Here is a 12,791-nt window from a genome sequence, read left to right as displayed (position 1 = left end):
TACTTATACCTAGTGAGCAAATTTTCTGGCAGAGACCGCTCTGCTAGATTTCTGTAAGTCTTGGTTTGGCAGCCCTGTCAGATTTCTGCGCGTATCCTGTCGGGTTAGTTGGGTTAGGGCGAACTCGGTTTCGCTCGCGTTTTCTGGCAAATTTTGATAGGAACCGAGCTAAACCTTGGCTGAACTCGGACATAAACTGTGCAAAGATCCTGGCAATCCCTACCTGGTAGAATTTAGCAGGAATCGAGCAAAACATCTGACAAAGATGTGACAGGAAGCGTGCAGAGATCTTGGCCGTACATTTCTGGCTCGATTCTGAATAAAAGTGAGCAGCATCGGTTGGTTTAACCGCTTCTGTCAGAAACGGTTGTTACATTTGAGCGAATTCGTTGCCAGAATTCTCGCACAAATCGCGCAAAATGCTCGCAGAAACTCTGCCAGCATCAATTTCGCTTTGCTCAACTTTTGCTAACTTTCTGCTTGCCACGCTGACCGGGTAGTAACACGTATGAATTGCCAGGATCTTTGCACAGTTTATGTCCGAGTTCGACCAGGGTTTTGCTCGGTTCCTGTCAAAATTTGCTAGAAAACGCGAGCGAAACCGAGTTCGCCCTAGCTCAACTAACCCGACAGGATACGCGCAGAAATCTGACAGGGCTGCCAAACCAAGACTTACAGAAATCTAGCAAAGCGGTCTCTGTCAGAAAATTTGCTCACTGGGTACATTCTATAGTTAGGCGGAGACAAAAACTGGTAAACTGGCAACCTAGGGGCAGATCACTTGTGATGCATTTTTAAAAATCAGCGAAATTAAATGCATTTATTTCCATCAAAATAGAAATTCATAATGTATTTTGCGTTGCGTGCAATGTTGTTTGCGTTGCGTGTAAGACGCCAAACCCTACAGAAAAACTAGCCCTACATTTTACAAAACGTCGAACAAAGTGGATCAGCGTAGGACGTTTGTTAAACAAACTTTTTTGCGAGGCAGTGCAAAGCTGATGCAAAAATGGAAAATAAATGCATTTTTTTCAATTTGATGCAAATTTTTTATACATTCTTAGAGTGATCTGCCCCTAGTGTAATATTAACATTTAAATAATGTTAATATTTCGCTTAATGATAATTATTAAAAAATATATGTTCACTGATATTCAAATTTGTCACTATTTCAAACACCGGAACAGCTCTGGGTAGTGTTAATAATCTTCCACAGACAGTGGAAATATGAAGGTATTCTCATAGTTAAAGTGCAGCTAAAATTTTGACAAATTTGTGTATGCATTCCACTTATACATATGTACCTGTTTCAAATTTATCTTACGCTTAAATTTTTTATACGATGTTATTTATCGTACTGATTTTTACAAAATAAAACAACACTTAATTTTAAATTTTTAAATGCACAAAGTTAACTTCTAACTGAAGCGTTCGGGTTAAGTCATTTGAAATTTAACTAAAAATAAAAGGTTGCCAAAATTTAAAAAAGACCAATGATTGGTCCAATGTTGCCAATCCTCTTTACGCAACTCTACTATTAAAAACTCTGTTAAATGCATTTTTTTCTAATTTGATGCAAATTTGTTATACATTCTTAGAGTGATCTGCCCCTAGCTGGCAACTGTGTTCTCAGAAATAAAATTCTGGCACCCCGTGCAATTGTTCAAACTTTACAAAAACGCTCCTTACTACAGTACTGAAACGAACTATTTAATCAATTGATAACGTAAACTTTGCAGCAATGAAGTGCTTTTTTAAAAACTGGCTTATTTTCGTTTTCCGAAGCAGGAAAACTTAAGGAAAGAGTGGCTTGATTTTTGTAAACTTGCAATCGATTTCGTTGTTCGAGAAAAGGCTAGATTATGCAGTGTATGTTATTGCTTTTATTGCTTGAGAAGTTATATTATCCATTTTTAACAGCTCCACCTTGATGAAAAAAGTTTATATTTGTCCCCAAGCGGTAAAATTTTGAAAACCAGTCATGCAGTTCCGGTTTTTCAAGATGTTCCGCAACTGCATCTGGCATCGGCAGATTTTCGAAAAGATGAACGCTGTGCTCCCGTTATTTCCGGAAACGATCAAAGCATTACAATTCAGCACCAAATAGGTTTGCGAAAAACCGAGCAGGCCCTACAGTACATTCACATGGAGTTTTTGGATGAAGCATTTCAGCGGTATTGAGCTTGGCAAACAGTTGGTGTTAGTAGAGTGCTGTGAACAATGCAGTGGAAGGTTAAAGTGAGCGGGTTATTTTCTCTATTTAGTTTTTTTAAATTGACTTATAAAATATTTCAGCAACCTTCAAGAGGAGAACAAGGCATTAAAAAGAAAATTGGAGGATGTGCAGGCAAAAATGACTACCGACTAATTCCGTTTAATGACCGAAAATTTGAAATTAAAGAGTGGTCAGAGGAAAGTGTTGTAGAAGGTCTTTGTACTGACGCACTCTCGTTGCTGTCCGATTATTAACTGCCCGTTCTAGCTCCGATCGTTCCCGTTCACACACACCTATACATCGCTGCGTCTCATCACTATCTGCAACCAGAGTATGTATATATTCGTATAGGTATTACCCCAGTGAATAAGATACCTAAACCTATTATAGGTTTCACTCCAGTACATCCCTCCTCAAATATGGAAATAATGTCTAGATCATCTTAGTGTTTTGATATCATTTATTGACCGATTACTTACGAATTAGTTTACGAATTGTCCTTTCAATGTTGAAAGCATTATTGATACAAGAGGAAATCTTTGTACTTTTCCGGAGCATTCCTTTTTCTTTGAGGGTGATTCATGTCTTCCAGTGGCACCTCATTGAACCTTGCTTGTTCATGCTCAAGGTTATGCTCGTTGTCGTCAAGTGACAGTGTGTTATCATTGATTGACTCTTTTGGTGGCGAGTGCGTATCAGCTTGGCTTGTAGTGTTGGATGAGAGTTGTTTAACATGAACTCGATTTCTCGTACACTCCTTCCCAGTTTCCTTAGATCTGACCCCAAGTTCGCTTCCGTTCACGCTGATAACTTCAAATTCTTCTGGTCGGAAGTTAGGTTGAGTTGAACCCAGTTTCAAGTTCCGGATCAAAATAGTGTCGCCAGCGAAGAGGTTATTATCTTTGGCATTTCTGTTTTCGTTTGCATATTGCTTCTTGCGTTCCTTACCGAAAGCGTCACGTTCCTCTGCTGTTCTTTCAAAAAATATTCTTTTCGGTTCCTGGGTCGTAGGAAGTAAACTGATTAGCTCGCGATTGAACAGCATCTTAGCTGGAGACAGGCCCGTAGTTTCCTGAGGTGTCGAGTGATAGAATAACAAATACTCGTAAATATCTCTCTTCCAGTCGGTGTTTTGTGCCACGCTGATTTTGATCCTTTTCTTCAAGCTACGATTTTGTCTCTCGACAGCGCCATTGCGATCAGGCCAATTATCAGTTGTTATCGATTGAGATATGCCAAACTTACTGAACATCTTCATCGTGCATTCCTTACAGGCCTTCAAGCACTTTTCCACTGCGTTATCCAAACCTACAAAAATAGTACCTACCCTGAGTGAAAATGTGGAAACAACATTGTTAGTCAGATTCTTAGGTGTGCTTTCATCGCAGTTGCACCTTGATGACCTAAATGTGCTATCTCTGTAACTCTTTGTTGAAGAGCCGTGGGAATCACAATTCGGTCTCCACTTAGAATCAAATTTCCATACTGTGTTAGTTACTCTTGAATTGAAAGTCTTGAATTGGATGGGAATGTTTGTCCAATCGTCTGTTGTCAAAGCGTCACGAATTTTCTGCAGATCAGAATCTTCTGTACTAGCACTTTCCAATTCTAGCTTGCTTGCAACGTTTTTATCGCCTGGCTCGTAGCGCGTCTCGAAATCAAAATTCTGTAGTCTTAGTACCCACCTTTCCATGCTGGCAGACGGTCTCGATCGTACTCGGTCAAATAAGTAAACAAGTGGTTTATAGTCCGTGATGAGGGTAAAGCGGATTAGTAAAGATAGATGTATAATTTTTCCATCGCCCATATAATTCCGAGGCACTCTTTCTCAGTTTGACAGTATTTGGTTTCACAGGGTGTTAAGCTTCGGGATATACACATGACAGGACGGATCTCGCCTTGCTCATCCTGGGCCAGAACAGTGCCCAATCCGTTAGGACCGGCGTCGGTTATCAAATACGTCCTATCTTGGGGGTCATAGTATTTGAGCGTCTTTTGGTTGGATACTACCATCTTTAAATCAGCAGTGGCATTCTTTCTAATCAAATGGCGTCCCCTTATGTAGTAACTGTCTCATATTATACGTACGCTTGGATATATTTTCGATGAATTTGCCAAAAAACTGTGCCGTACCCAAAAATGAACGAAGTTCACTAACTGTTTGTGGAGCACGTATGTTCATAAATGCTTTGATTTTAGTTTCAGTGAGGCTGATTCCTTTTTTAGATATTATGAATCCCAAAAACTGAACGCTCGAAGCTCTTAAAACTGACTTTTTCACGTTGATTTTTAGGTTGTAAGTTCTGAGTCGTTCCATGACTAATGCCAAAATACGGTCAATCAGCAAATATCAATATATCATCTAAATATATTATAACTCCCTTGATCTTTCCAATTACAGTTGTGATAGTATTTTGGAATAACTCAGGAACGCTTTTTATTCCAAAAACTAGGCGCGTAAAGCGATATAGTTCGCTTCGTGAAACGAATGTTGTTATATCTCGGCTTTCGTTTTCAAGCTCTAGGTGGTAGAAAGCGGATTCCAAATCAAGTGTTGACAACATTTCGGCCTTGTGGATAGACGACAGAGCTTCTTCTATGTTCGGCATTGGACAATTCTCAGTCAATACTGCCTTATTGGCCGCTCGAAGATCGACACAAAGACGCAGTTTCGCGTCGCTTTTCCGAACAGGAACCAACGGAGAGACCCAGCTTGTATCTGTTGCTCGACTTCTGTTTCCATAGCGATGGGTAGACGAAGGATTGCTTGGCATACCGGTGTGATAGCTGAATCGATGTGAATTCTTAACTGAATTCCCGGCACTTTCGGGAACGGCAATTTAGGTTTTTGTTCAGGCTTTGTAATTGCGTTAACTTCATAACCAATTCTTAATACGCCAAGAGCAAATGCCGTCGATTTCGATAAGATATTGGTTTGTCCATCCGGTGAGACGAGGACGTAGCTCCAAACTCCATATTCATCTCCCGGTATTTTTATTTCGATTTCAAATGCCTTTCTGGAGTAAATAGTATCTGATGATCCGTATCCTTGATATTTCTCGCTTTCCTCAATTCCTGCTTGTTTTAATTCTCCGTATGTCCTTTGTGTAATTATATTCGGCGGTGAGACGGAATGGACCAATATTTGTATCTTCACGCCACCAACTTCGAATGCCAAAGTATCGCTTTTCTCTTCTGAGGAAACAAATTATCCTTTTCGTCCCATTTGCGCTTCTTTGGGCAGCATATTTTGAAATGATCGAGTTCGCCACAAGTATGGCATTTTACACCAGACGCTGGACATTTGTTCTTATCACGCGCAATGTAGCCGACCCGATTACATTTGAAGCATCTTACACCTGACTTATTGGTCGGTTGCACACGTTGTATGACTTCTGATTGAGCCGGGTGGACAGTTTTCAAGTATGTCTTATACTGAGCTTGTAAGTCTTCCATTGCTTTTCCGAGTTGCAGAATTTCCTCAAAAGTCTTCTCCTCAGACAACAGTTTCTTACGGAAGTCGTGTGAGAGGCATCCTTCGACTATCTGGTCAATTGAAGCGTCATTTACGTCAGCGAACTCACATCTGTTAGCCTGCTCTCGTATGCGATTAACGAAATTATCAAAAGATTCGCGCTCCTCTTGTTTGATGTTGCGTAACAGATGGCGTTCGTATCGCTTGTTTGTTTTTGGCGCATAGCACATGTCAAGTGAAAGGATGATCGACGCATAGGTGTCAACGCGCTGCACTTTCACACCAGCATCATTTTGTTCTGTTACCATTACTTCATAGTGTACTATTTTCTCATATTGATCTTGCAGTTCGATTCCTCCTAGAACCAATAAAAGATCACATTTCTCTTCTTCATCGATAATCTTGCTCAATTTCAAATAACGTTCAAGAGCGCGCTTTCATTTGAGCCAATCGTTCCGAGGGTCACGACCCGGTTTAAACTGTGGAACTACCGAAGCATCTAAAAAGTTAAAAAGAAAATTTTAGTTTCCGTACTACCACTTTATTTTTATCATTTAAATATTAAAAATAATGTTTCTTGCTTTCATATTCATCGACGTGTGCAACCCACACAAAACTTCACCCATGTCCAACGTGTGCTACCCACACAAAACTTCACTTACATGTGCTTCCCACATGTACATGTGCTGCCCACACAATAGCCGACCAATATGTGCTACCCACATGCTTTGTGTGCTACCCACACATTCGCCAAAACGTTCTTTTCATATTAATGTACAATACATCAGAATGTGCTACCCACATGAGTCACGTATCAACACAGAAACACCAGAACGACAGAGACGACTCTTTCGATTATTCCCAGCATAGTAAAAATCGATCATCCAATTGACTGCTTCTTACTGCGGCAAACTTTATATACATGGCCGATGTCACCTTAGCGCTTAGTATGTTTACAGAACAGGTATGTAGTAGGAAAGCTGTTATTCGTGATTATAAAGGCAAACCAGAATAACGAAAAACAATTGACGTGAACGTCAATGCCCGAATGAAAAATCATCTACCCACTGATTCACTCGAATCTTCTGCCAAGGCTACCAATACAACAAAATCTATATCATCTCTTCTCCCTCCGAATGAAAACCTAACCTTGCAAATGGGGGACGAAAACGTGCAAAATCAAGGTGGTGCTATGCCCGCTGCATCTGTGGCTTCATTTCTTTCACATTCACACCGAATTCTTTTCCTCTGTAGCAGAAGTTTTAACCTAAAACGTGTTTCGTTGGGATAGTTCCCTGGCTTTATTTTCCTTACGTGAATTAGGTTTTTCTCGAGGTTTGGCCACAGACTAACAGACATAACACTATGAGGGAATTTCCGCAAAAAAACATCGATCCGGCAATTTTCCCAAAACACTAGCTCAACCTTTTATTCACAGTCCCAAACACTCATTTGCTGGTGGGTTACCCCTCAGATTTGGGAACCATTTTTCGCTAGTGGTCTATCCCCCATATGCTTGTTCATATGTCAGTGGCGCCATAATTTCAAATGTGGCCACAGTCCCAACTACAAATATATTTAAAATGACCGGTAAAGCGGGCGAAGCATTGTTTTCGAGTGTTATGTCTGTTAGTCTGTGGTTTGGCACCGTTTTTTTCACTTTACTCACCAATTTTTATTCTCCGATCGTTCCTGTTCACACACACCTATACATCGCTGCCTCTCATCACTATCTGCAACCAGAGTATGTATATATTCGTATAGGTATCACCCCAGTGAACAAGATACCTAAACCTATTATAGGTGTCACTCTAGTACAGTCTGCAACAGCCCCCTGGCAACCCTATACCAACATATGGAGTTTGAAAGCGACCTACATATATGGGGCGTTATAGCTATAAAGCCCCAGACAAAGAATTATGTTCGGTGCCATGCACAATATTCAAGCATTCCACACGACGCTTTGCATATTGCGTGATGTTTAGATACCATATCATTCAGAAAATCTACATTTAGTAACAAAACACAGCTTTTAATGATTAGATCCAAAATTATTGTTTTACATTAAAAGCAGTGATGCTGGCTGTACAGAGACGCCATCCTTGACAGGAGGCTGGCCTGCAATGTAAATTTTCGTGTGGATCGACAGCATACGAAATCGAACGAAAGAAGCGGTTTCTGCCAAGTAGTCGAACATTAAGAGAGCGACTTCAGTCACTTCATTTCGAAAGCGGTATATTGGATGAAGTTTTCAATCTTCTGCTCCACAAAGTAAGCTGCGTTAGTGAATCCGACAGAAATTGTGTTCTGATTTTCGACGAGATGGCCATTCAACCCGGATTAAATTACTGTAATAATTTGAAAAGATTCGTAGGTAATAACACCCTTCCAAATCACTCAGGCTTAGCAAACCATGTCCTAGTTTTTATGCTGGCTGGGCTCAAAGCAAGGTGAAAACAAATCGTTGCTTATTTTTCACGGGTGATAAAGTCGAACATGGATGTTTAAAATCGATTTTGTTCGATGTGATCCGAAAAACTGAGCTGACAGGTCTATGACGGGTATGATTATGCGTCAGATATCGCTTCGATCTCAAGTTTGCAATTACTGTATAAAATGCTGTACTTCAACTGAGATTCCTATGGATGAAGTTACATTTTTTACTAAACTGAAAGATTACACAGGCAATGCATTGAAATACGCCAACATAAATACCTTTAATTTTTTTATGGAATTGGAGGAAGTGTTAAAAAAAAATATCGACCATCTTCGACTTGTGAATACTAATTTGGACAAAAACCTATTCAGACTTATGTCAAATATACCTGCAGCCCACATGCCAAATTGCCATCAAATCCGTGAAAAAATAATTAAAAAATACAGTCTTCCGTTTACGAATCAGCCGAGTCACTGTTCCTCGCGAAAAACGTCAGGATAGTAGGGCATGTTCAGGAGCGTTTTATTTTGTATAGGAGTTTCAAAGTAGGACTGGAGCTGAAACATTCACATCCCCAGCAGAGCGTTTTGTTTTATAATTTCGAACAGTTTTGTTTCAAAATTTAAAACTGTTATACGACGCCGTTCTATTTGTTGCTGATTTTAAAACATGTTTAGAACTGTGTTTTAAATGCATGGAGAGTACTCAGCGCAGACACTTAGACCCGATAGACCGGGGAAAAATAAATTTGAATGCAGCAACGCTAAAGGCATCGCGAGACATAAATTTGAAACTGAATGGAACACCCGCGAAAACTGCTGCTGAGGACAGCAAGTTCTAGTTTTAAAATTTTCAGTTTTATTTTATAGAACTGTCAAAATTATGAATCTAGAAATGAAACACTCCTGAACATGCCCTAAGTCGATGGCAATATAAAAATGTTTTATTCTCGTTTTAATGTAATTTGCTTTTTTGTCATCATATTAAACCAATTTAAACTAAACTACATGTCACACTTCAAGCCAGAAAACATTTTATCAAAAATTTGCAGAAACAATAAATTAGTGTTTTTATTATCATAACGATTTCAATACCTCCTTCACATATTTTCAAAAACATAACATTTTGTGACGTCATGCTCGATTGGCTCCGGCATTTGACATGTTCAGTGTCTCCGCCTAACTGTGAATGTAGTAACTATAGGACTACTACCACCGACAAACCCAATGAGGTATATATAGGTGTGGCAGATCACACGATTTGCTAGTGTTGGCAACCAAAAATATGTAAACAATCCAGAAGCACAACGGGTCCACGTCATAGCGGTCACACGATTCAATGGGAACGGAAAGACTGCTATGACGAAAGCAAGTCGATTTATACTGTGATCACTCACACCACTCATGTAAGATTCATCTTACGAATACCAAAGTGCCATCTTCGCCAGACCTGTATATACGACATTGCGACAAACCGACATGACAACTAGCACGATTTCGGTGAAAATTTTTGGCAAATAATGTTAACTCGGAACAGTAGCTCCATCTGTATAATGAGTTACACATCATTACTTGACTTGTCTCTCCCCTGTCAAAAAATGCGGACGAACATGTCAGGCGATTTAAAAAGTTTGACGTTTGACTCAACTCGCCTGTGCTAATAGACCTTTCTCGTCAAAAAATTTTATATGATAGGATGCTTCCTTTTTTATCCCCAATTCGTTACTTCCTACTGCCGCGATGATTTGGAACCTCTAACTATTGAAAAAATCAAAAATAGTGCAAGCTGCTCATTTAACCCCATATTCTGAATACCTATCTTGCCTTGTTTCCCCGTATTTTCACAGTATTTGGATCCCGGTCAAACCATTCGGAATTTGATTCGGAATCCTGAATGGAGTCAGTATGGATTCCAAATCAAATGCAACAACCGATTCTGAGTCGGAATCGGTTGTTGCATTTGATTTGGAATCCATAATGACTCCATTAAGAAATCCGAACCGGTTCCGGAATGAGTTTAACTGGGATGAATTTCCTGTGGGGAATACTAAAAGGATGCCAGATCTGCATATATATTAGTAAATCTGTAGATTTTGCATTTTCACTGCAGATCTTTTGCAGATTACAAATATTTAGCAGAACAAAGCCTATGCCAGCCAATTTATACACCAGCCTTCAACATTTTTGATCATTTAAATTATATACATACTACATTTCTACGTCGCATTTATTGAAGATTTTTGTAGCAATCTGCAGACTTTTATATTTTTACTGCAGGCTATTGTTTAAATAGACCTGGCATCACTGATGCTGAAATGATTCATTCATATACCTGTCAAAAAATAGAGCATTGTATGAAAATGTATAACCTCACTTTTCTGACAGTTCGGTGTGCTTGTATACCTAAGACTTGTTTACACGGACTTTTAAAATTTACATTACTTGAATACATCGATGCTCTTTGAAAGAATATCAACTCAAGAGGGATGAGGATTGGAACAATGGTAACCTGGTTCATACATTGACCAATCGACGCTGGATGTAAAACCCGGTGGCATATGCTGAATCGAAAGATCAAGCATTGGGCTATAAAACGATTGCTTTCTGGATGATGGATAAGGATTTGTACACATTTGTTTGTTTGCTCATGGGTTAATTCCTAACAAGATGATCCGATTGATTATTCATTTTTAGGTGTTGAAGTTTACCTGAACTTTATAGGTAACGAATTTGGTTGATGGTAAGTTGTTGAAATGATTTTGATCGTTCAATGCCCATATCGAAGAACGTTTCCATTGGTCAGAAGGCCTACCAGCGTATGATAGCTGCGAACATGAGGACAAGGTTATCGCTTTCGAATGGAACAATTATTTATTATTCGTGTACAAGTTCCATTACAGCAAAAGTTTCGTCGATTATCGCATTGTCGTTGATTTAGCCGGAAAATGCAAAATAGCGCTCGGCACTGACGATAAGGAGTAAGAAGGGTTTGATTGGAGTGATAATAATGCAGAGCATTATATATTCTGGTAGAATATCACGGAGGAGAAATTATATGTAAATTTATATTATATCCCGAGTTGCCATCATTTTGGCACCGCAATAAAGCTATCTGCAACTGCTGTCTTGTTCAAATTGGCACGAAATAACTAGGCAGCGAATGATAAATTTCATAGTCAATTTATTTACTTTTTCTGAAGGATAAGTAATTAGTATGTTGTGAATATATGTGTCGCCGGTGCCGTGTGTTATGGTGGTACCGGACGGAACCGTTGGTCAGCAGACCGTCCTTGTCGTACTGGTCATAGATGCGACGTTTTTTTTCATCTGATAGCACTTGACATGCTTCGGAGATCTGTCTTAACGCTCTCTACTTAGCGCAGGATACGCGAAAGCGCTGCTAGCTTTCGAAAGAAAATTCCTAGCTGCTGCTACTCTATCAGTCTCTCTCTCGACTGAAAATTGTACTTCCTGGAATTTCATCTAACGAGATCAATTCATTGTGAGGAATTTCGCTGCGTTCCAATATTGCTTGCCTCTGTAGGTGATGATGTGTGTGGATTCACTTCGGCAGCCAGCTCTTATGTTTTGGGTAATTTTGCTATCTTATTCTGCTGAATAAATCATCTGCCTAAAGCCTCTACGTTATACTACGGTCACTTTAAAAACGCTCTGCTATTTAATCTTGTAGCTCTCGGCAAGTCAGTCCTGGCACTCTTCTCGACTATTCCTGGCACTATACCGCTGACGTCGCACTTATTACGGTGATCAAACTTGGCGAGAGCGGTAGTGGTTTCGTCGGAATTGTTCACTCGACAAGCAGTAAGTGCAAGGACTCTGCTACTTATACCTGAGCCCCTCATTGAAACCTTCGTCCTGCCGGAGTGTTAGCTTCGTCCGATACCGGAGCGTATTGCTGAACCGAAGCAGTCTGCTACTGGCGCTGCTTCCTTCGAATCGGAATCGCTGAATATTCCCGTTAGCCGAATGTCCAACGTGGCCGAAGGCAAACCGATTGCAGCAACACCACCAGCCGTAGCTGACCTTTTAGCCTTTAATCCAAGTCCCTGCCATTGGCATAGCGACAGACGAGTGCGGCGCAGGCTGGATCATCGGTTGACTCGATGCCGGACGGGGCGAAACAGCTGCAACAGGAGCGGACCTAGTATGGGGTGTAAAGGTCATCAATTGTCATAGATCACCAAAATGCTCTGCGACTAACATTGTGAACAAAACAAACCAAATGAAATTGATCGCAACAACGATAAAATAATCTAAATTCTACCCAAACATTTGAAACATTTGAAAAGGGTCTAACTGCCAAACGTAAACCTTGAGAAAAAGACAAAAGAAGTTTTGGTCGAATTCATTATAATTCTATTTAAAAATTTAATACTGTTTTATTTAGTTTGATTGCGCATATTGTTTACATCAGACACTCCCTTTAATTCATTGAGTACGTATTTCACTGCCTTTATAATCCTTTTGGAATCAGTTACAATAATCCTTTATAATAATTTTATAATAAACGTATTGCTAGTTAGGACTTTTATATCAGCCGGGCCCTTTTATAATTTGTTATAAAATCATCATCAAAATTCTTCATAATCCATTGTTGCGTTATGTTTATGCACATGGCCAGATAGATAGTTTTTAACTGGGACG

At 39.7% G+C, this 12,791-nt stretch overlaps 1 protein-coding gene across 1 annotated transcript in view; it reads right to left on the bottom strand.

Moving 5' to 3' along the window:
* Window positions 1-6,053: 6,053 nt before the first annotated feature.
* LOC131693217 (protocadherin-like wing polarity protein stan) overlaps window positions 6,054-12,791 on the bottom strand; it is a 280,030-nt gene continuing 273,292 nt past the window's right edge. The window contains exon 10 of the mRNA XM_058980866.1: window positions 6,054-6,189. The gene's annotated coding sequence lies outside the window, so the exon portion shown is untranslated. The remainder of the gene's footprint in view (window positions 6,190-12,791) is intronic.

Source organism: Topomyia yanbarensis, chromosome 3, assembly GCF_030247195.1.
Source record: "Topomyia yanbarensis strain Yona2022 chromosome 3, ASM3024719v1, whole genome shotgun sequence".
Classification (NCBI taxonomy): Eukaryota; Metazoa; Arthropoda; class Insecta; order Diptera; family Culicidae; genus Topomyia; species Topomyia yanbarensis.
The sequence above is the reverse complement of the archived record's forward strand: the minus strand, read 5'-3'. Positions and strand labels throughout refer to the sequence as shown.